Raw genomic sequence first — 22,224 nt, 5'->3', positions numbered from 1 at the left:
GCTCCTAATGGCTCTGCAGTGACCTGAGTGTGTATCAGTGAAGTTTCCCATAAGCAGTGAAGTCAGCACCAGTGTGGCTCTTGGACAGCACTGATACTGGCAGCATCTTAGTCCTTGGCAGTAGCTTTCTTGGAAGCCAGGACTGGGTTGAGCCAGCTTTGGCAGTCCTGGCAATCGGTCTGAGCCATTCAGCTGGAAACGGAGCAGGCTCAGCACTGGACCAGATCAAGGCTGCCTTTTCTGGAGCTCCCCTGCCCCCTTCTCCCATGTCAGAGAGGCAGATTCATGTGCATTCCAGTGACATTTAGAAGCTGTGGTCGGCTGGTCCTTTAATCCCCAAACCCCTGGGGTCCCAGATCCCTTTTGCAAACACACTGCACTTCATCAGAATTCTGGCGGGAGCTTTGATTGATAGGAGCAAAACAATTCTTTCCCCTTCCCGCAGCCCCCCTTCTCTTTCTCTCCCCATCCCCTCCAGCTATCTCCCTCTTCGTCTTATGTTAATGACACTTGGTCGGCATCCAGCTCACAAGCTATCTTGGTTTCTTTCGCTCCAAAGGTATCAGAACAACAGGGATGCCGTGCTTTTGTTGGAGCAGAGGCATGTGGTAGGGGGAGGGATGTTTGCCCCACTGGCGCCCTTCTCTGCAAAGCCCACCCTGGCCTCTTGCAGTTCTGGCCCTGCACTCATCCAGCTTCCACTGTCTCATGCTACAATGCCAAATCTCTCAGTGGTACAGAACAAGCCAGTTCAGAATCGGAGCATCTCTCAAAATGCTATGCAGTACAGACATCAAAGTCCATCCTGGCCCAATATGGAGAGATCCAGATCCTTAGGCTCAAAGGACCCATGTTGCTTAGGGACTAACAGGTATGTTCCCTGCCTCACAGTAAGCCAGGGTCTGCTTGAGCCTGTGCAAAGCACAGTTTAGTACAGCGGTCCTCAACATTTCTGGACTTGGGGCACCCCTCAGAAAATCCCAGCTCTTGGCTTTCACTCATTTTCTGACTATGGAAAAATATGGGAGTAATTCTTCTGTTGCAAAGAACTTGGAAATACCACGGTAGGACAGAATGTTTTTGACGCTCTGGATTCCTATTTGAATCTCTGGATTTATCTTGTGAATCATGTGTAGGTGTTTGCACAGTGTTAATGTCAGTCAGTACCCCATGGCACATCACGCTAGTTGAGAATCACTGTGTTAGTACATGGGGGAATGCACTCTATCTAACCAGCTATTTGCATTGGGTAGGGGAGTGACAACACAGATCCCACTCAGCATCTGAGAATAGATAGGTCACTAGCACTGTTGCTTTAATGTTAAGAGTAGCCAGACCACAGAGGTCTGGCAAACACGAATCAACATGATTTGTATTTGGATGAAAGTCCCAGGGCCAGAGTGCCTAAATGGGTTCTGAATTTGGCAAAGTCCATTCACCTCCTCTGGCTGTAGCAGCATGTAGCTTATTCCATGCACAGGCTGTTGCTGCTGCTGCTTATTATTTAAGGGTGAAGAGAATGCTGCAATATAGTCTGTGTGACAGGTGTTGATGATAGAGTTAGGGATGGTCCTGCTTTCAGCAGGGGGTTGGACTAGATGACTTCCTGAGGTCCCTCCCATCCCTAATTTTTGATGATTTGAGATGGCAAGTCAGAGCCAGAAACAAAACTCAGCTGTCCTGACTCCCAGACCTTGGCCTGACAAAATTCCAGGCCTGTAGAGTTAAAAGATTTTCCATAATTCTTCACATCTTGAAGCCATCCTTCATAGAGGTGTTTGCAAATCAATCCTGCCCAAAAACTAGCATATCAATAGGGCAGCAGTGATCTGATCAGAATAAAATGACCCCTCCCATAATCCTGATGCCTGAGGTTGCATGTGCTGCCTACTGCTTTTGGATCCAGCATGACACTGAAAAACAGCAGAGCTCCCCACCTGGTAAACAGGGAGCACAGCCCTCCTGCTGTGCCCTAGATGCTTCTGGTGAGTCTCTTGTGGCTTTGAGGACATGATGTTAGACCAGAGGTGCTCAACCTTTTTTGGACTCAAGACCCCGGAAGTCCAGGAAGAATTGGAAGTCCTTGCACAGCTACAGAGCTATGATGTGACTGGAATAACAGAGACTTGGTGGGAGCTTGCATGACTGGAGCGCTGTCATGGATGGGTACAAACTATTCAGGAAGAACAAGCAGGGGAGAAGAGGAGGAGGAGTTGCACTTTATGTAAAAGCCATATGATTGCTCAGAACTCTAGTATGACACTGGAGACAGGCCTGTTGAGAGTCTTTGGGATAGAGTCAGAGGGGAGAGCAACAAGGCGATGTTGTGGTGGGAGTCTGCTATAGACCACCATACCAGGAGGAAGTGGTGGATGAGGCTTTCTTCAGACAGCTAGCAGAAGTTTCCTAATCATAGGCCCTGGTTCTCCTGAGGGACTTCAGTCACCCTGACATGTGCTGGGAGGGCAATACAGCAGTGCACAAGCAATCCAGGAAGTTTTTGGAGAGTGTTGGGGACAACTTCCTGGTGCAAGTGCTGGAGCGGCCAACCAGGGCTCATGCTCTTCTTGACCTGCTGCTCAAAAACAGGAATGAGTTGGTGGGGAATGTAGTAGTGGGTGGCAGCTTGGACAGCAGTGACCACGAGATGATTGAGTTCAGGATCCTGAGGAAAGGAAGGATGGAGAGCAGCAAGTAAGGACCCTGGACTTCAGAAAAGCAGACTTTGACTCATTCAGGGAACTCATGGGCAGGATCATCTGGGAAACCAGTCTGAGGGGAAGAGGAGTCCTGATTTGCAGGAAGACTAGGAAATATGGCAGAAGACCAGCTTGGCTTAGCAGGGAACTCTTCAGTAAACTAAATCACAAAAAGGAAGCTTATAAGAAGTGGAAACTTAGACAAATAACTAGGATGGAGTATAAGAGCATTGCTTGGACATGCAGGGATTGAAGTCAGGAAGGCCAAAGTGCAATTGGAGTTGCAGCTAGCAAGGGATATGAAGGGTAACAAGAAGGGTTTGTACAAGTATGTTGGTAGCAAGAGGAGGGTCAGGGAAAGTGTGAGTCCCTTACTGAATGGGGGAGGCAACCTAGTGACACAGGATGCAGAAAAAAAAAGGTTGAAGTGCTCAGTGCCTTTTTTGCCTGAGCCTTCACAGGCAAGGTCAGCTCCCAGACTGCTGTACTAGGCAGCCCAGTTTGAGGAGGAGGTGAGCAGCCAACAGTGGTAAAAGAGCAGGTTAGGGACTACTTAAAAAAGCTGGACATATACAAGTCCATGGGGAGGATGGATTGCACCTGAGGGTGCTGAGGGAGTTGGCTGGTGAGATAGCAGAGCTATTGGCCACCATCTTTGAAATCTCATGACAATCAGGAGAGGTCCCAGATGATTGAAAAAGGGCAAACATAGTGCTCATATTTAAGAAAGGGAAAAAGGAGGATCCAGGGAACTACAAACCAGTCAGCCTCACCTCAGTCCCTGGAAAAATCATGGAGCAGATCTTCAAGGAATCTATTTCTAAGCGCTTGGAGAAGAAGTGATTAGGAATAGTCAGCATGGATTCACCAGGGGCAAGTCATGCCTGACCAACCTGATTACCTTCTGTGATGAGATGACTGGCTCTATGAACGCGTGGAGACCAGTGGATGTGGTATACTTTGAATTTAGCAAGACTTTTGGTATGGTCTCCCACAACATTCTCACAGGCAAGCTAAGGAATTACAGAGTGAATGAATGGACTATAAGGTGGTTAGAAAACTGGCTGGAGCATTGGGCTCAGAGGGTGTAATCAATAGCTTGATGTCTTGTTGGTAGCTGGTATCCAGTGGACTCCCCCAGAGGTCAGTCCTATGGCTGGTTTTGTTCGATGTCTTCATCAGTGACCTGAAAGATGGCATAGAGTGCACCCTCAGCAAGTTTGCAGATGACGCCAAGGTGAGGGGAGTAGTAGATATGGTGGAGGGTAGGGCTAGGATTCAGAACGACTTAGACAAATTGCAAGATTGGGCCAAAAGAAATCTCATGAGGTTCAACAAGGACAGGTTCAAAGACTTGCACTTAGGATGGAACAATCCCATGCACCAGTATAGGCTGGGGGCGGGCTTGGCGGGGGCTGACTGGCTGGGCAGCAGCTCTGCAGAAAAGGACCTGAGGGTTACAGTGGACAGTCAGCTGAATATGAGCCAACAGTGTGCCCATGTTGCAAAGGTGGCTAATGGCATAATGGGCTGCATTAGTAGGAGTGTTGCCAACAGATCAAGGTAAGTGATTCTTCCCCTCTGTTCAGCACTGGTGAGGCCACATCTGGAGTACTGTGTTCAGTTTTGGGCCCCCCACTACAGAAAGGATGTGGACCAATTGGAGAGAGTCCAGCGGAGGTCAACAAAAAGGGTTTGGGGGGTGGGGCACATGTCTTACGATGGGGGGAAAGCAGTGCCCACCTTTTTAGGATGGTATCTGTGGATGGGGAGTAGTGAGTGAGAACTATTTCTTTCCATGTGTTTGTTGCAGTGAACTGGATCCCAGGCTTGAGATGATCCATTTTAGTTCCACCCACATCCCTGTGTCACCCCAGCTCTGCCTGTTTCACACGTTTCTATCTAAGAGATCTCTCCCCACTTCTTACTCCATTTTTTCCTTGGAACGTTCAGCAGTTCTCAAGCCAGGGATTGGACCGTCTGCTCTGAGGCTGAATTGCGATGTCTATGCACTCTCTTTAGCTAATTGTGTCATGATGCTCGATTTATCTCTGTCTGCAACTTCTAGAGTTGTCTCTGGCCAGGAATTTCACAAATAAATCATCACTCCAGCCTCCACAGCACTGCCTCTTTCCCACTTCCCAGATGGGGCTGTTTTAGACAGACGGGGATTTAGGATTTACAGCACAAAACACACACTGCTATCTATGCAGACATGCACAAAAACATGCTTACATGATACACACATACACATACATGTATGCATATGAGCAGTCATGCACACACCAGGATGTGCATGCAACCCCATGCTGAAATATACCTGCTATAGATGGAAGCCACACTCATACAATAGCATATTTTTATATCCATGTATGCCTTAACATTCACTCACACTGGCCAGCACATACAACAGTCACACAACCATGCTACCACTAAATTTGCACATATTTATTGACCCAGGTACATGTAGTTACAGTCATGTACACCCCTCCCTGTCTCTCACCCCCCAGCCCTTCAATACTCCATACCACCCAGCTCTGGGTTGCAATATAAACTGTGTCCCAGTCTGAGCCTAATGCCTTCTGCCTTGAGAGGCCTGTAGGGTGAGGGGGGTGTCATGGTGGTTTTCTCCCCACCCCCATCCTTCCTCAAGCTCCAGCTGAGAGGTAGGTTCATGCTTCATCCATCACAACTGTCACCACCTTCACCTCGGTCACCATGGCTGTATTAACTCCTGCTTTCCCTCAGCATGGTAAATCAAAGCTCACCTCCTCCCTTCCAGCTAAAGAAAGATAAACTCCGTCTGGAGAAGTTGGGGCTGGGTAAGGATGGGCAGGAAGGGACAAGGCAGGAGAGGCAGCTGAAGAAAGCAGGATTTTAGGTCCAAGTGCTTTCTTTGCCTTTGAGTTTTCAGGACATTTGGGGACATTTTGGGCATTGTAGAAAGGGGGAGGGGGCACTTCCCACTCCTGAGACACTTCTGATCGGAACAGAAAACCCATCTGAGGCACTTTTTAAAAGGAGGCAGTCAGGTGCTGCTATGTTACCCAAGCTATTGTCTTAGGTCCTCACAAATTAGGTGGCTTCTCCCTTGCTGCTAGAAATTACTTGGTTTAGAGAAAGGGGGTGAAACTCCTTTAGTGCATGGCCTTCCTTTGTCTAATGCATGACCCTGAATTCCTGGGGGCTGAGGCTAAGGTGCTGAGCAGGGAACCAGGCTCCTGAGGAGAAGAAAATAACAGGCTGAAAGCCAGAAAGGAGGAGTCCTGGAGAAAGGTGATGCTGGCTACACTCTTGGTATTTAGTACCCATCTCTTTCTGTACTGTGTAGTGCCTCTGTCACCTTGGTATCTAGAAAGGGCAATAGTAATAACGCATGAGGAAGGCAGACAAACATGTCAGTCTGTTGAGTTTCTGGGGGATTTCCTGGAGGAAAGGTCTTTAAGTAGAAAAAGGGCCTTGGTTTACACCAGGCTTGTCCAACATATGGCCTGCAGGCCGCCATGTGTCTCTCCAAGCTGTTTTCTGAGGCCCGAGGTGCTGCGATGGGAAACGGAAGTAAACACTGTACTTTCGTTTCAGGGGGGTGATGTGATACCGCTTCCTGTGAGGTCTTTGAATATGGCTCACTGGCCCACTGGATGATAAAAAGTTCATGATCTGGCCCCACATTCAAAAAGGTTGGACACCCCTGGTTTACACTCTCTAGTCATGTGATTACTCTGTGATTTCCCTTGGCAAGGAGCGAGGCTCCTGTCACTGAGATCTTTGCCCCCTTCTGCTGGATGCTCTAATCTGGGTTGTCTCTGGTTGGGCAGTGTAGCCATCCTGGAGGGTCACCAAGGATGAGGCAGGCTCTACTGTGGCTAGGTCTGGGTCCAGGGTCTCCTGCCCTTTTGGAGATGGATAATGTTGTTCCTCCCCACTGAAGCAATCCTTCTAGATGGAGCTGGAGACCTAGATCTGATGCTCTCACCCAACACTGAGGTCAAAGTACTGGCAGGTTCCTCAGACCTTGTCCCCATCTCTACTAAGTCTCATCTCTCTCTCTTGGATTAAATTTGTTCTTCTCCCATCTACTAAATCAGGAATGTCCACTTCTGGGTGTTTGGGGCCATGTTACCCCTGGGCCACATGCTGCTTGGGCCGCATGCAGCATTTGAGTGCCCCCTTCCTGCACTGTCAGCACCCCCATGCCCTGAGCACCATACCATGATAAGTGCCCTGTGCAGGCATGACCCCACTGTACCATGCCAGTGTTCCTGTGTTATGCAGAGTTCCTGGGTTCCCCCAGAGACACCCAGTGTGGGCCCTGCCCTGCCCCAATCCCAGGGATCAGAGCAGGCAGTGGAAACTGGAAGGGAGAGGGGGTGCCTGGAGACTCTGGCAGCAGCAGCCATGCAGGGAGTGGCTTCCAGACCAGGAGCCTCGGGGCCAGATGCAGCACATAGGCTGCCAGTTGAACAACCCTGTGCTAAGTAATTATAGGCTTAGGCATGAATTGGTGATGTGGAGCTGCATCAATGTGGATCTGCTGCACACTAGTGTCTCATGACCTCTGTGGTAGAGGGGAGGGGGAGGCCTCGTGAGATTGTCTGCCTGACAGAGGTTTGAAGCCTTAGCAGCAGGTGCCCATCACAGTGTGTTAGAAATGAGTGGTCCCAGCTGAAGTCAGCTCCAGTTTATGTGAGCAAGATTGTGCCATGAACACCATACGATTAGAGCACCCAGTGTGCAGGGATCAACAGACAGGTTTGGTCACAAAGTGCTCCTCTGTGAGCACCAGCAGGGCTGCCTCTGTGACCTGCTCTGGAGGCTCATGGGGAGGGGGCCAGGTTGCGGCCAGAGGATAGATGCTGCTGGAACTTGAGTGCTGCTGTAGTCTTTGACATGGAAAGAGGGGCTGAGGAGTGGTGGTAGCGAGCAAGGGGCTGTGCTCTCTATTCATGAGGACAGCAGGAGCCATGGGCAGTAGAGCTGGATATTTGCTCAGTGATCGGTGAGGATATAAAACCCTAAGTAGATTATTGGGGGCTCTTTTGGGTACTGCTCCAAATTCAGGCTTGGCTAATGGGATGGGATCACTCCTGGAGTGGTGGGTTGCCTCTGGCCCAGCCAGGCCCACCCCAAAAGAGGTTTCCCTTCTGTCATGTTTTAGTGTATGTTGGGCCTGCCTCTCTATAGAGACTTGTATGGGGGTTGGCTGCACTTGCCTTTGCCTCCCAGTAGGGCATGTGTGTGTGATGGGGGAGTTCAGCAGAGCAGGTGAGCTAGGGTCCCTGTGTCAGCTGCCTGTCCTCCTAATACTGCAGCCTGGGCCCCATGGCATTCACCTCAGGTTTGGATGCGGGTGCTGATCCTGTGTTGAACAGTTCTTGGATGAATGCTCAAGAAGAACCACTAATCGGAAGCATTTCCATGGGTCCTTTGTGAATCCCAAGCCCTGGATCGCAGCCAGTGGACTCCTCTGCCTGGCTGGGGCTGTGCTGTGGGCTGGGTCAGCCTGCTCAGGCTGCTCTGAGGCTGGGACGTCATCTGTTACAGTTAGACAGTGACTCCTTCTCCTGCCTGCTCTCCATGTGCCCTCCCCCTCAGCCAAGTTCCTGTATCCATGAAAGCCTGGGAAACACACACTGTTCGCCTGGGCCCAGAGCCCAGCCCCATTGTGCCTGTGCATTGCTGAGGGATGAAGTAAGCGACTGATGGGATGACAGTTCTAGGTTAGGCCTGTAGGAGAGGGGAGGAAGGGGGGGGAGGGGAGGGGGTGGTTAGGGCTCCTGGCAAATGGCCAGTTCTGCTGGAATCTTAATTCAATTAAATTCAATCCCCCAGCCACCGAGGAGGATTTCTGGGAAGGTGGAAGTCACTTGTGGTGCATGTTAGCTTTTGAGAGCATGGAGAGGTGTGCTTGGTATAACCCCAAAGGACTCCCTGGGGTCCTGCAGCTCCCTGTCTCCGTGGCCCCATTCTGTACCGCATCTGCCCAACAACTCTCTTGAGAGATTGGTACTGAGACCATGCCGGGGGGCAGAGGCTGGAGGAGTCACCCATAAGACTGACATATCCCTCCCATGCCAGCGCTTAGGTGGAGGTGTCATCAAATGCATGCCATCCTCATATGGAGGGCAAGACCCCTGGACTGTCATTACAATCAGTCCTGTGGTTAATGATTCATAAAGAAACATACTCAATTCAGCTCATTTACATTTATGCTTCTCTTTTTAAGCCACTAACTCTGATTTAATATTCTTAAATTTTAAATGGTTTTGGCAGAAGAGACTCCTGGACATGAATTAGGGTGTGTGGGGCCACCAGAGTACTGGGAGTTACAGACAATACTCCCTTTCTGAGAGCTAGGGCCTGTGAGATCCTTGTAAGGGTGAGATCCTTGTAAGGGTGCTGCAGGGGGTGCTGCAGGGGGCCATGCAATATTAACACTGTTAGGTGTGCAAACATGTACATGTGATTCACAAGATAAGCCCAGATTTTGAATAGGAATTTGAATAGAGCATTAAAGTGTTCTGATCTATTGTGGGCTTTCTAAGTCCATTGCAGCAGAAGAATTGCTCTGTTATTTTGCTGTCATCAAGAAAACAGTAAAAGTTCAGAGCTGGCATTTTCTGAGGGGGCCTTGAATCTGACAAGGGTTCTTAAGCCTAATGAGGGGGCCCTTGAGTCCAAAAAGGTTGAGCACCACTGGTCTGGCATCATGTCCTGAAAGCCACAAGAGACTCACCAGAAGCATCTAGGGCACAGAAGGGGGGGCTGTGCTCCCCATTTACTAGGTGGGGAACCCTGCTGTTTTTCAATGTCATACTGGAGCCAGAACTGGTAGGCACACATTCAACCTCAGGCATTAGGATTATGGCAGGGGGAATTTTGTTCTGATCGCTGTTGCCCCATTGATGTGCTATTCTTTGGGCAGGATTGATTTGCAAGCACCTCTACAAAGGATGCCTTCAGGATATAAAGATTTATGGAAAATCTTTTAATCCTGCAGGCCTGGAGTCTTGTTAGGCCTCAGTGTCAAGACAGCTGAGTTCTGTTTCTGGCTCTGACTTGCCATCTCTCATAGAATCATAGAAAATAAGGGTTGGAAGGGACCTCAGAAAGTCATCTAGCCCAATCCCCTGCTCAAAGCAGGACCACCCCAACTATATCATCCCAGCCAAGGCTTTGTCTAACCGGGTCTTAACCTCCAAGGATGGAGATTCTATCGCCTCTCTGGTTAACTTGCTCCACTGTTATACAGTAGAACCCCGATTTACATGTATATTGCATTCCTGAGAAACCTCGCGTATGTCAGATTTGTGCGATTCAAGGTGAATTTTCCCATGGGAAATAATATTAAAGTGAGGGGTGTTCCTTAGACTTTACATTTATGACACCAAAGGTACCAAAATAAAACCTTTTTCAACCAATACTTTATTTATTATGTTACAAAAACATATTGTAAACATATGCTGCTACCACAATGGTGACACTGAGACTGAGCGAGCCTCCAGAATGCTGCTTGGGAACCCAAGCTGCGCATAACTCCGTTTGACTCAGTCTGTGCATCTCGCAAGGCGTTCACGTATAGACACATATACATGCAAATGACGCATGTCTTGGGGCGTATTTTTCTGTTTGTATGTTAATATTAAGTCGCGTAAACACGAGAAACGGGTAAATCGAATACGTGTAAAACGGGGGTCTACTGTACTACCCTCCTAGTGAAAAAGTTCTTCCTGATATCTAACCTAAACCTCCCTTGCTGCGACTTGAGATCATTGCCCCTTGTTCTGTCATTTCCACCACTGAAAACAGTCTAGCTTCATCCTATTTTGAACCACACTTCAGATAGTTGAAGGCTGCTATTAAATCCCCTCTCAGTCTTCTCTTACTAAATAAGCCCAGTTCCCTCAGCCTCTCCTCACAAGTCATGTGCCCCAGACCCCTCACCATTTTTGTTTCCCTTAACTGGGTTCTCTCCAATTTGTCCAAATCCTTTCTATAGTGGGGGGGCCAAAAAATGGACACACTACTCCAGATGTAGCTTCACCAGTGCTGGACAGAGGGGAACAATCACTTCACTTGATCTGTTGGCAGCACTCCTACCAATGCAGCCCAGTATGTCGTTAGCCTTCTTGGCAACAAGGGCACGCTGCTGGCTCATTTTCAGCTTATTGTCCACCATAACCCCCAAGTCCTTTTCTGCAGAGCTGCTGCGTAGCCAGTCAGCCCCCAGCCTGTATTGGTGCATGGGATTGTTCTGTCCTAAGATCAGGACTTTGCACTTGTTCTTACTGAACCTCATGAGACTTCTTTTGGTCCAATCCTGCAATTTGTCTAGGTCTCTCTGAATCCTAATCCTACCCTCCAGTTTATCTACTACTCCCCCCAGCTAGGTGTCATCTGCAAACTTGCAGAGGGTGCACTCTATGCCGCCTTCCAGGTCATTGATGAAGACGTTGAACATAGTCATTGGCTGTCAACTAGGCATCGAGTCATTAACTACTGCCCTCTGAGCCCAATGATCCAGCCAGCTTTCTATCCACCTTACAGTCCATTTATCCAACCCATACTTCAACCCATGGGCATTTATGCTGGTAACATGAGCTCCCAAAGCTGTGTCAGAACAGGTAGCTACTTCTAAGAAAGCAGAGGAATCCTCTTGCTTCAGGGTATGACCCAAGTGATGAGGGAGAGGAGGAAACTTTCTGCATAGCACCTTGTTCCCTAATTGCTTTGGGTTCCTTGAAGTGGCCACTGAGCATTGACAGAGGCAGGCTATTGGACTGGGCAAGCCTATGTGAGCCTGAAGAAGGGAAGCTGACCATCCTCAAGGCAGCCGGGCTCGGTGCTGTGCCTCATCCTCTTGCTTTCTTTCTCCATGTAGTGCCTTCCAAGCAAAGAGTGAGTCTCTGTTTATGCACTTGCTCCTCCCACCCACAGGCCCTGGCTGACTTTGCAAGCCTGCCTCAGGGAAGCTCTTAGCCTGGGCTAGGTTTTTGATTGCTGTCTTCCCAGGGAGGGCTTGGAGGGATCGGACCCATCTGCTGGGGGCCTGAATCTGCAGCAATGGAAACAGCAATCAATTGGGTGGAATTAATGGCCATATTCTGGCAAAGCCCTGGCAGCTAATGAGCTGAGCCACAGGGTCATTTGGCTGGGCTTTTGCTCTCTCTAGTTTTCCTCTTGTTAAATTAACTGGGCGGGGGACACTGAAGCTGAACTTTTGACTTGGTGCCTTGGCAAACTTTCCCTTTAATTACTTTTTCCCTAGGAGTGGCACTAATGCCCCCCAACCACAGTGGAGCAGGATGTGTGTGCTAGTACATGTTTGCATGTATGTGTTGTGGGGGAGGGTGTAGAAAGGTCCATTGTACAGGTGGCCTGATACAATCCTCTTCATGTGCGTAAAACTCCAGTTGACTCCAGAGGGGGGTCTCACCTGAGTAGAGACTCTAGGACTGGCCTTAGGGATGATTGCTGTTTTATTTGTGAGGCCAGGATGTTTTCTGTGCTCCCAGCTAGGGATGCTACATACCATGTATACAAAGACAGTGGATGAAATCTCGAGTCACCTTGCACTTCACATTTGTTGCGTTGCAGGACCCAGGGCTTACTCAGAACTTCTGGACAGGCATAGGAACAACAATGAGAGCCTCCCAGCCTCTGCTCTTTGAACTCAAGGAAAATCTCCATTAGCTGCTAACAGTATGTGGCCTAGGACTTTCAGTTGAACAGTGCTGCTTGCAGCCAGAAGATAGCAGTGGTCCATATACCCAGCAGCCTGTTCATGACAGCAGGGAACATTTTCTTTCAAGGTATACTCTTTACAAAGAACAATCACTGCCCTAGGGCAATCTAAGAAATGCCTGAGGGGCAACTATCTCACTTGCAGTCTGGTTAGTAGATACAGAATGCGGTTCTTCTCTCATTTACACTGCTGTAAAGGGATCTCGAGGGGCCGTGGAGTCATGCGAGTATGAGGTTGGGGGGAGGCTAAGTGTCCTAGTGTGTTCACTGAAGGACTTTAGGGATTTGAAGGAGTTAGGGATTTGAGGAGTTGGAAGTGATGAACAACAGGAAGAAGCAGGTAACTTCCTGCAGATGCCTGACTCACAGCACAATCTGAGCCCTTTGGGCTGTGCCTCCCACGCTGCTCTGTTTTCACATGCACCTGTTCAGCCTCATTGAGATGAAAGATTGGATGGGTATCAGGGAGACTAAAACAGCCTGGCAGGAGCTTGGGATGTGTAAAGTCCAGTTCTGATGCTGACTGTCAGGGAAGCTCTATTTGATGCAGTCCCTACCATTTAGACAGACAAAGGGGTAATTTGCACCAGGGATTGTTAGAACCAAGTGTAGCTTTGTAGCTGCACCCATGTACATGAGGACTCCACCTTGAAGCTGCCATTCAGATTCTCTAACGTGAGTGCAAAGGGAACGAGAAGGCCATGGTAATGTGTCCCAGTCTGAACTGTGATACCGGGACATTCATTTCAGTCAGTCCTGTGATTAATGATTATGAAGAAACGTACTTAATTCAGCTCATTTACATTTATGCTTCTCTTTTTAAAGTCACTAATTCTGATTTAATGTTCTTAAATTGTAAATGATTTTAGCAGAAGAGACTCTTGGACATGAATGAGGGTGCACAGGCCTGGGAGTGAGTACTAGAAGTCACCAACAATGCAGACACTATGCCCTTTCTGACAGCTGTCCATCACATCCGCTCAAACGATTTTGCAGCCACAAGCTCTCTGAGCGCTCCTGAGATTAGGTCAGTCTCATTGCCTTTGTTTTATGGAGGGAGGATCAGAGACACAAGGAGGGCATGGTTTGCCCCAGGTATGACAGAGATAGTTAAGGAACTAAGGTATCCTGATTCCCACTCTTTGCTCTGCTAGATGCCACATCCCCTGTCAACTGTGGTGTCCCAGTGGTCCTGTTGAGACTTAAACCCAGAGGTTGCTGGCTAGAGGGTCTTGCCCTTCTGCTCAGAGTCAGACCAATCGCTGTATTTTGGTCAGGAAGGAATTCTACTCCATGGTCAGATTGGTATGGACTGTGGGGGTTTTTGCATTCCTCTGTAGCAGAGGGCATGGCCCTCTTCCTGGGATCTCTTGAACTTATATTAACAACTATGGTCCTCCTGCTTTACTTTTGGCAAGTTAGGGTATTAGGTCTTGTGCTGTGTCAGAGTTGACTGTAGTTTTGCTAAGAGATGAGACAAAGGATGGTTTGGATAGGGATGATCCTGCCTCATTCAGGGGGTTGGTCTCGATGACTTCTTGAGGTTCTTTCCAGCTCTACTTCTCTATGATTCTGCAACTTGTACTGATGGTGGCAGGGAAAACAAGGTGAAAAACAGGCAAATATGCCAGTAAACTTGTGTGTCATTAAGGCTGCCCCTTTAGCAGTGCTGAGCTCAGTCTCGCCAGCCAAGACAGGTGATGAGCACAAGATGTCTGGGTAAGAGACAGGGGCCCGGTAAGAGACAGGGGTCCGGATAGTCCTGGGAATTGGAGGGGGAGGCGCGTGCACCCTCATGAGGACTTACATGCCTCTACACTAATACTCGTAGTATGGGGAACAAGCAGGAGGTACTTGCCCTCCTGCTAGCTAACACAAACCCAGACATAGTGGGGCTCACTGAAAATTGGAGGGATCCAACTGACTCCTTGCTCCGATCTGTGGTAACAGCCCAAGCCAGTGATTCCTCCTCTGCTGGAACCTTCGGAGTTTGGAGCTCACATTACTTCCGCCTGCTTGTTGGCTCTCAGCGAACAGATGTGGGAGTGCTGAGTGCAGTGGCTGCTTTTTGTCCCTGTCTCCATTCAGCTGCAGGATGTGTTAGTGATTGGAGCCGTGGGCGTTAAGTTCTCACCAAGAGAGGTGATGAGGTGTTTACGTTCTGCCTTGCTCCTGGCATGTTACCAGCATGCAGATTCCTCTTACTTGCAACAAACTTGCTCTGCTGTCTTCCCTGACTCCTCTCCTATGAGCAGTTGTGAATTCCTGACATCACCCAGTCTCTCTAGTAATCCCCGCCCCCCCTTACCCCAGTTCTTTCTTCTTGGTCCTGCTGTGCTCCCTATATTGTTGCTCTTATTGACAACTCCTCTTTATCTTGTTCCACCCTAAGTTATCGATCCTCTGTCCACCTCCTTGTCTCGCCATTCAGTGTTGACACGTTTCTGCCCCTCGTACCATGTCCTGGACCACTACTACCCTGCTCTGCTGTGAGTCACAGAAGAAACTCCTTCCCTTCTTTCCTCTTAGCTCTGTGTCTTGCTGTTATGGGCCACTTCAGCATCCTGTGGCACAAAAATCATGGTTCTCCTCTCTCTTTAGTCATTTCCTCTGCATCTTTGGGGTTCCTCCATAAGATTTCACTCCATCAAGTCCCATAGACTTCAGTTGTTCTTTTACAGAAAAGCCCTTATATTCCTGGGTGGGATGAAACCACTAGAGCTCTGTAGAAGTTTCTCAACAAACTTAGTAGAAATAAGAAAGATTGTTCTTATTCCTCTGCATGGTTTTGATCCATGGCACCGAAGCAGTATCCTTCTCTGCTAAGCCCACAGACCCATAGAAAGGTGATGGCTTTCCATTACATTCTGCAGGGGAAGAGAAGCTGTTATGTCTGTTAGGGGCAGGCCAGGAAGTAACCGTCTGAAATTGCAGTATAGAACGATTAGATTGTGGATACAAAGAAAACTTTCTAATGGTGAAGATAGTTAAACCCTGGCACAGATTACCTCAGAAGGTGCTGGAATCCCCAGCACTGGGGTTTTTTAAAGAGCAGGTTAGACAGTATGTCAGGAGAGGTTTAGGTAGAATGGATCCTGACCTGGAGCAGGGGAATGGATTAGATGCCCCCCGCCCCAGCATCCTGTTCAGCTGAGTTTTTCTGCTACTGTTATTTTTTGTGTTTCCTTTTTACTTTTTTTGCCTCTGGGTCCCAGCAGCTGCCTCTCACAGCACTGAGAGCTGTAATTTCTCAGCTCTGAAAGCCAGACCTTGAAGTAGGTGCCTGGGTACAGACAGGAGAGCACCATTTTGGCACCCTTCGTAGGAAGTCTTGGCCTCCAGCTCTCTCCTGCCACCAGAACAGAGGCAGTTGCCCCAGGCGGATACACTGTTAGAGCCACAGGCCAAGGGAAGTGTGTTTGTCTCCAGTAAAGCATGGCCTAAATCCTTGCGCCCCCACCCTCCCGGTTGCCATGGTGAAGCGTTGTGCAAGCCAGACAAAGGTTCCCCCAGCATGGGCCCTCAGGAGGTGGACTGAACCGCCAGCGAGGTACAGCTGTGACCTCCGAGCCCAGCAGTCCTCAAGTGGGCTCAGTCATCCATTGACTCCACTGTCTCACCAAACACAGCTGTGGCCTGGGGGAGGGGCTGGGCAGGGGGAGGAGGAGGTGGAAGGAAAGAGGGGAGGAGAGGCAGGAAGCCTGAGGAGCCAGGGCACTGATTACTGGGCAGAGCACTCCTAGCTGCTGCCCTGGCCTCTCCCCATCTCCTGAGATTAACTGGATAGGGGAGGAAATGGTCACTAGTGATACCCCAGGCCACTTCCCTGGTGTATGTGCTGGGACAATGAGCCACAGCACTCAAGGAGTCGGTATAGAGCTGAGGCCCTGACACAGACCAAACCTCCAGCATCCAGCACCCCACAATCTCCCTCTGGTTTTCCACAGCTATAAGGCCAACTCCTTAGCCGGTGCAAACCAGCACTTCAGTGGCACTGTGCTACTTACCTCCACTGAGGATTGGGCCCAAATAAGTGAGGGCAGCACCTTAGGATGGCTTGGCCTCAGGATCCCTTTCAGCCTTACTGGTGCATGTTTTCATTCTGCAGCCCCAGCTCCACTTGAGCTCACGGGAAGGTGTGGGACATGGCCACATCAGCACCTGAACTGCTCCACCAGAGCCATCTCCCCAGAACAACCAGAGGTGGGGGTAGTTTGTCTGAGGGGAGCAAAGGAAGGATGATAGGGGCCAACCCAGCATTTATTGGATTATGCCCCTTTGTTTCCCAGCTTGCCAGTGTGAATTCTTCACCGCAACTGCACATGTACATGATGCAATGCTTTGCTTAAATAACATGGGTGCCACCATTCAGGCAGGATGGGTGATAGCTGGGCTTAATCAGAAACTACAGCCTGGGCAGTAGGAAGGCACTTTCTTTCTAGAGAGTGGGGTGTTTATCACACTAGCCTCATGGCAGCAACTGAGAGAGAAGGGTGGTTCCCTGGCACCACATTGTCCAAACAGAGCTGACAATAGCCAAGTTCATGCTGCTGAAATAAGAAATAACCATACTACAGTCCTGACCTGCTGCTCCAGAACCAGACTGCCCATCCCCCTGTCTGTCCACCTTTCCCCGGGCTGTGCTGAGCACTCAACTAGTTTGGAAAATGTACCTGATCTGAAGCAACCTAATGGCTTTGCAGAGCTGGATTGTTGCAGAGATCTGAAGCAACTGAGACTTCACTAGGAATAGTCCCTGCTGTGGTAGCAAATTGCACCATAGAGCACTTCAGGCTGGCAAGCCTGGGTATGTATATAAAAGTCTGGGTGGGTTAGTATGAGTGAGTCTGTGCACTTGTACACATTGGTATGAATGCTGGAAGGAAGGGTCTTGTAAAGAAAAGACCTAGCCTCACTTAGCCCTGATGTGCATGGTGTTGATGCAGTTATACTCTGCAAAGAGCTTGGAGGATGGAGAAATTCCACTAGATGCAGGCTAAGTTGGTTCTCAGAATGAAGCTGACCTCCTATGCAGAGTGCTTTGAAATGTGCTAGACAAAAGTAAGGAGCTCAAATTATAAAATGCACTGAGGGCAGAACCCAGGTGGATAAGTGCTGTAGGGACAGGCAGCAATTAGCCAGGACTTTCCCATGCAGATTCACTAGCATGTGGAATAGCTTCCGCAAGGATGTGTTGGGAGCCAGGAACAATCATGGGTTGGACAAAGAAATCTGGAATAGCATGGCTGTGGGTGAATAAATGAGTAAGGACAGGATATAGATAAACATCGTGGTTCATCTAGGCCTCAGTGCCCATGTAAGTGCCTACATGTCTGTCTGGGTGGGTGGGAGTGGAGAGAGGGAGGCCAATCTAATAGTTAAGGCACCTGCCATTTGCTAAGAAGACCTCTTCTATTCCAGTGAGACCTTGGGAAAGTCACTGAGTGCCTGGCCCTCAGTAAAATAGGGCAGTACTCTTATCCTAATCTCCTAGAGGTGTTGGAAAGATTCATACATTAATGTGCGAGTGCTCAGGTGGTTACAGGGGCCGTGGCTACAAGCTGATGCACGTGGGCACATTTCTGTCTGAATACATGCGAGTGAAGTGATACGTTTGTCTGTAAGCACATGATTGTTCATGGCTGTGGCTATTCATATACTTAGAATCATACAATCATGGAGAAGGAGGGCTAGAAGGGACCCCAGGAGGTCATCTAGTACAACCACCTGTCTGAGGCAGGATCACCCCTATCCAGACCATCCTATACAAATCCATTGTCTAACCTCTTAGCAAAACTACACAGTCAATTCTGACACAACACAAAACATAACACCCTAACTTGCCATGAGTAAAGCAGGAGGACAGTGGCAGCCAATGTCCTATTGCTGTCAGGTTGTTAAAATATGCTCAAGAGAGCCCAGGAAGAGGGCTAGGCCCTCTGCTACAGAGGAAAGCAAAACCCCCCACAGTCATTACTAGTCTGATCATGGGGTAGAATTTCTTCTAGACCCCAAATATGGCAAATGGCCTGACCCCAAGCTCAAGGGGCAAGAGAGGCCCCTCTAGCTAGATCCAAGACCCTCTAGCAAGGAGCCTCTAGCTTTAAGCAGGAACACTGGCATACCCCGGTCAAAATCTAAGTCTGATCATTAAAAAAAGGTAGCATGTGATATGATTAGCACAGCAACTGGCCTAGGAATCTTGATGGGTCCCTTTGTCCATTGCTATCTGTAGATGAGTATATATTTGCATCGTCAGTGTTTCCTTTTGCAGTAAGTTCTCTGGAGAACTTCTTGCAAAAGGTACTGGGCTGGTACAAGTATCTGGACTGCTGGCAGTCACACACTGGGGCAGACAGTGGTAGGGGTCATTGATGCATCCCTCATAAGCAACATGCAGAACTAACTAAAAAAGCAAGTGGGTTAAAGGGAGTAACCTAGAACCTCCTACTTTTGGATCTCTTTTTGCAAATACAGTGAGAGCGAGAGTGTGAAGAGCTTGTACAGAGGTGACAAATCAGTTTCAGCATCAGTGAAGTCTGCTATCCAATCTAGGGCATTGCTGGGTGGAGGACAGCTGGAATTCATATATTGGGCCCAGATTCCAGTGGTGTCCACTGAAGTCAGTGGATATGCCTTAGCAGAGAATATGATTCATTCTATAGTGTTTTATGCCCCACTGAGGAATGACCCAGGAAGAAAAATGATGGCTGAAAATCTCTTGGTCTCTTCCTGGGGAGGTGTGAAATGAAGCTAGCAAGGGTAGGGTGGTTGCAAAGTGCCAGACGGATGGCATGGGGGATGGAAGTCTTTTGCCCACAGCCAGCCTGTACAGTGCCAGCTCTTCCTTCACATACTGCCCCCCAACAATATGCCTCAAAGCAGTCTAAGTAGGGGGCTGTCTTTTAGAGATCAAGCCATAATTATGTATCCACAGCCCACTTCTGCCCAAGACTTGTGTGATGAGACTGCTATGGGTAAGGTGGACTCCTGCCCACTAAACACTAGGCTAGGCTAAAACCTTCAAATTAATTCCACATAGGCCACCAATCAGCCAAAAGACACCCAACTTCCCTTCACTTCTGACTTGGGCTTGATTCTGCCTTGTGGCCAAAGCCTCTATCATGTGGTTGGCTTGGAGAGGCACCTGCTCCTCTGAATCAGTATCTGTATCCCTTGAATCTGTGCCTCATGCCTGTAAACCTCTCTGGCTCATAAAACTTTGCTCGTGAGTGCTTTAAATCACAGCTCTTTTCAGGGGGTTGTTGCTGGTTGACATGGCATGCTCAATTCCATAATTTAGCTCGGCAGTGTAGAGGTATTGTTGCTCAGGAGGTTTCTGTGCAGGGACTGGTAGAGGAACTTAGCCAAGTGAATTGCTTTGGAGACCTAGAGGAGACACACAAGAATGTTTTTGGCCAGTAACCTATTTGCAGCCTCAGAGACAAGTGTAGTACTGCCCCAGCCGATTGGAGATGTAGGCTCAGAGCACCCTCTAGTGACTGCAGACAGCAGCACAGATGTTGTTCTGATCTTACGGTCATCAAACGTGGATCTTATGAAAGTTCTACTGAGAGCCATCTCCAGGTGACGAGACAAGTTCTCCTGCTGTTGGACAGAGAGATAGTTAACCTTACCTTCTGCCTGCCTTTGGTTAGTGTGGGTCCTGCTTTGAGAGACAGTTTTTGGAGTACCTTCAGTGTACATACAACAAGGCCACGTCTCAGATGGGAGAGTTTGATGGTTGATGCCACCCAGAGCCGAGACTCAGCTACAGAGGTTAAACCTGAGTCTGAACTTTCCCAAGACTCTCATGGGTGTAACACAGAAGTGTTGATTCAGACCTGTCACTACCAAAACTTCTCTGGTCTCTAGGTACCAGCTTGGCTTGTCTAGGGCAGTCTCTGCAAAACCTTTCCACCAAGCTAGTGATTAAAGTCTGTTCTTAGAATAACACGATATAATAACTGAGTCTGTTCTTAGAATAACACAATATAAAGTCTGTTCTTAGAATAACACAATGTGGAGATACTTATGTGTATCCATTAACATGAGGCAGACTGGTGGATTCTGGCCCTTTGTTTATTATGTGCTTGGGACTTTATAAATAAATCAGGAGACTCCTGCACCATGGACCTACCTGACAAACAAGGTCAGATGCAAGCAACCTCTTTACCCCATGGGCATGGACTGCTGACCGCAGGGAGAGATTATGAGAATCTCGGTGAGGGCATTTCAAAAAGGTTCAGCTGCAGACATATGTTTTAAGGAAGGCCTGGGGTGGGTGACTAGAAAGAGAGACAGGTCTTAGCACAATGAGAAGCAGTGAAAAGATTGGGAAATGAAGCTGAGGCCAGGTTTGTGTATGGTATCATCTGAGTAACTAGCTTAGTCTGTATGTGTAATAGAATAGGGCTTTTGTGGTGTTATGTTAAGTAGTTAACTGGATTTCCATAATGCTTTGTTAGTTATGCTAAAGGCCTAGTGGTCTCGCTAAACTTTGTATGACCTTTGCCAACCTACCTACTCTGCTGTCTGGTCAGAGAGGGCCTTTTCCCTCTATAGTGAATTGTATGAATGATGTGAATTTAGCAATGTACTTCCTCTTTTAAGAATACCAGTGAGTTGCAGTACGTGTGATTCGTATGGGGATATTTGGGGATATTTCTCCTTTTGTGAAAAGAATGAAAGCATGAGCTAATTCTATAAGATTGTCTTTTGTGAGAGAGTTGGTTAGAAAATGGATCACATACAGTTATATGTTGAGCGTGCTCCATTAGAATAGGCTTCAGCAGGCCAAGATTGGTAACATATGCTTTGGTTATGGTTAATCGGTTATGGCCTTTCACAATCCTAGCCAATAAACTACTTACGCTGTGTTGGAACTATGCTCTTTATTTATAAAGAGCTGATAGTCAACAGAACGTAAGGGGCCCTGCCTTCATAGCCTGGCCACAGCCATATGAGAGGTGGTGGTTACAGCAGTGATTGGTATCTACTGACTCAAGTGGCTCCTGTTCCAGAGTGCCAGGGTGACAGACAGAGAGCAAGAGCTGGGCCCAGTTGAGAGACTCCCCAGACTGAGCTAAGGCTGGCTGTGACTGTCACAGCTGGCCTGTGAGCCAGACTTTCAAAGCAGCTCAACACCATTCTGAAATACCCAGTCAGGTCCTTGAGATCCATCACTGGAGCTGAGCCATTTGGCAACCGGAGTTGGTGCTTCCAGAATAAGAATCCCAGTGCACTAAGCTTGAGAAAGTTCTAGTCTCACTGTGATGAACCAAGACCCCAGGCCCAAACACCCATTTAGCTCTAGGTGGACATTCTATGATTTGGCACCTGGTTGTCTCTAGGGTTGCCTGTACAGTATTAGCAATGGCTCATGGGCCCAAGCAGGCCCATTTTCCTCTTGCAGAAATGTGACTCTGTTTTCCTAGGAATGGTGCATCTCCTTCAGATGGCTCATCCCTGCAGCTCTCCTGCCTGTCTGCTCCCAGCTGCTGTGATCCAAGCCATGGGGTGGGTGAGCAGAGCCCTGGGTTAATTGCTTGAATATCCATGTACCCAGACCCCTCACCTGGCTGGATGCAAAGTGACTGACCCATGAGGGCTGTTCTTGAGCAAGTAGCTCTTTGGCTAATACCAGGCACCAGAGCCGTCCCTAGGGTACGGTGAATTGGGGTGGCTGCCCTGGGCTCCCTGTGGGAGCAGGTGGAGTGGCCATGGCCCCTCCTGCGGGGCCTGCCTGGAGTTGGAGCTGGCGGCTTAGCCCTGGGCTGCG

General features: G+C 48.8%; 1 protein-coding gene across 12 annotated transcripts in view; it reads left to right on the top strand.

Annotated features, from left to right (window-relative positions):
- FBXL16 (F-box and leucine rich repeat protein 16) overlaps positions 1 to 22,224 on the top strand; it is a 219,578-nt gene that overhangs the window by 91,510 nt on the left and 105,844 nt on the right. For 2 of the 12 annotated variants that reach the window (XM_025203909.1, XM_014520159.2), the window contains one exon: positions 13,313 to 13,470. The exons of 8 other annotated variants lie outside the window; for them this stretch is intronic. The gene's annotated coding sequence lies outside the window, so the exon portion shown is untranslated. Of the gene's footprint in view, positions 1 to 12,493; positions 12,512 to 13,312; positions 13,471 to 21,880; positions 21,963 to 22,224 lie in introns of those variants that run through there. 2 more of the 12 variants (XM_025203930.1, XM_025203902.1) reach the window with 2 other exon arrangements.

This window comes from Alligator sinensis, unplaced genomic scaffold (genome assembly GCF_000455745.1).
Source record: "Alligator sinensis unplaced genomic scaffold, ASM45574v1 scaffold404_1, whole genome shotgun sequence".
NCBI lineage: Eukaryota > Metazoa > Chordata > Crocodylia > Alligatoridae > Alligator > Alligator sinensis.
The sequence above is the reverse complement of the archived record's forward strand: the minus strand, read 5'-3'. Positions and strand labels throughout refer to the sequence as shown.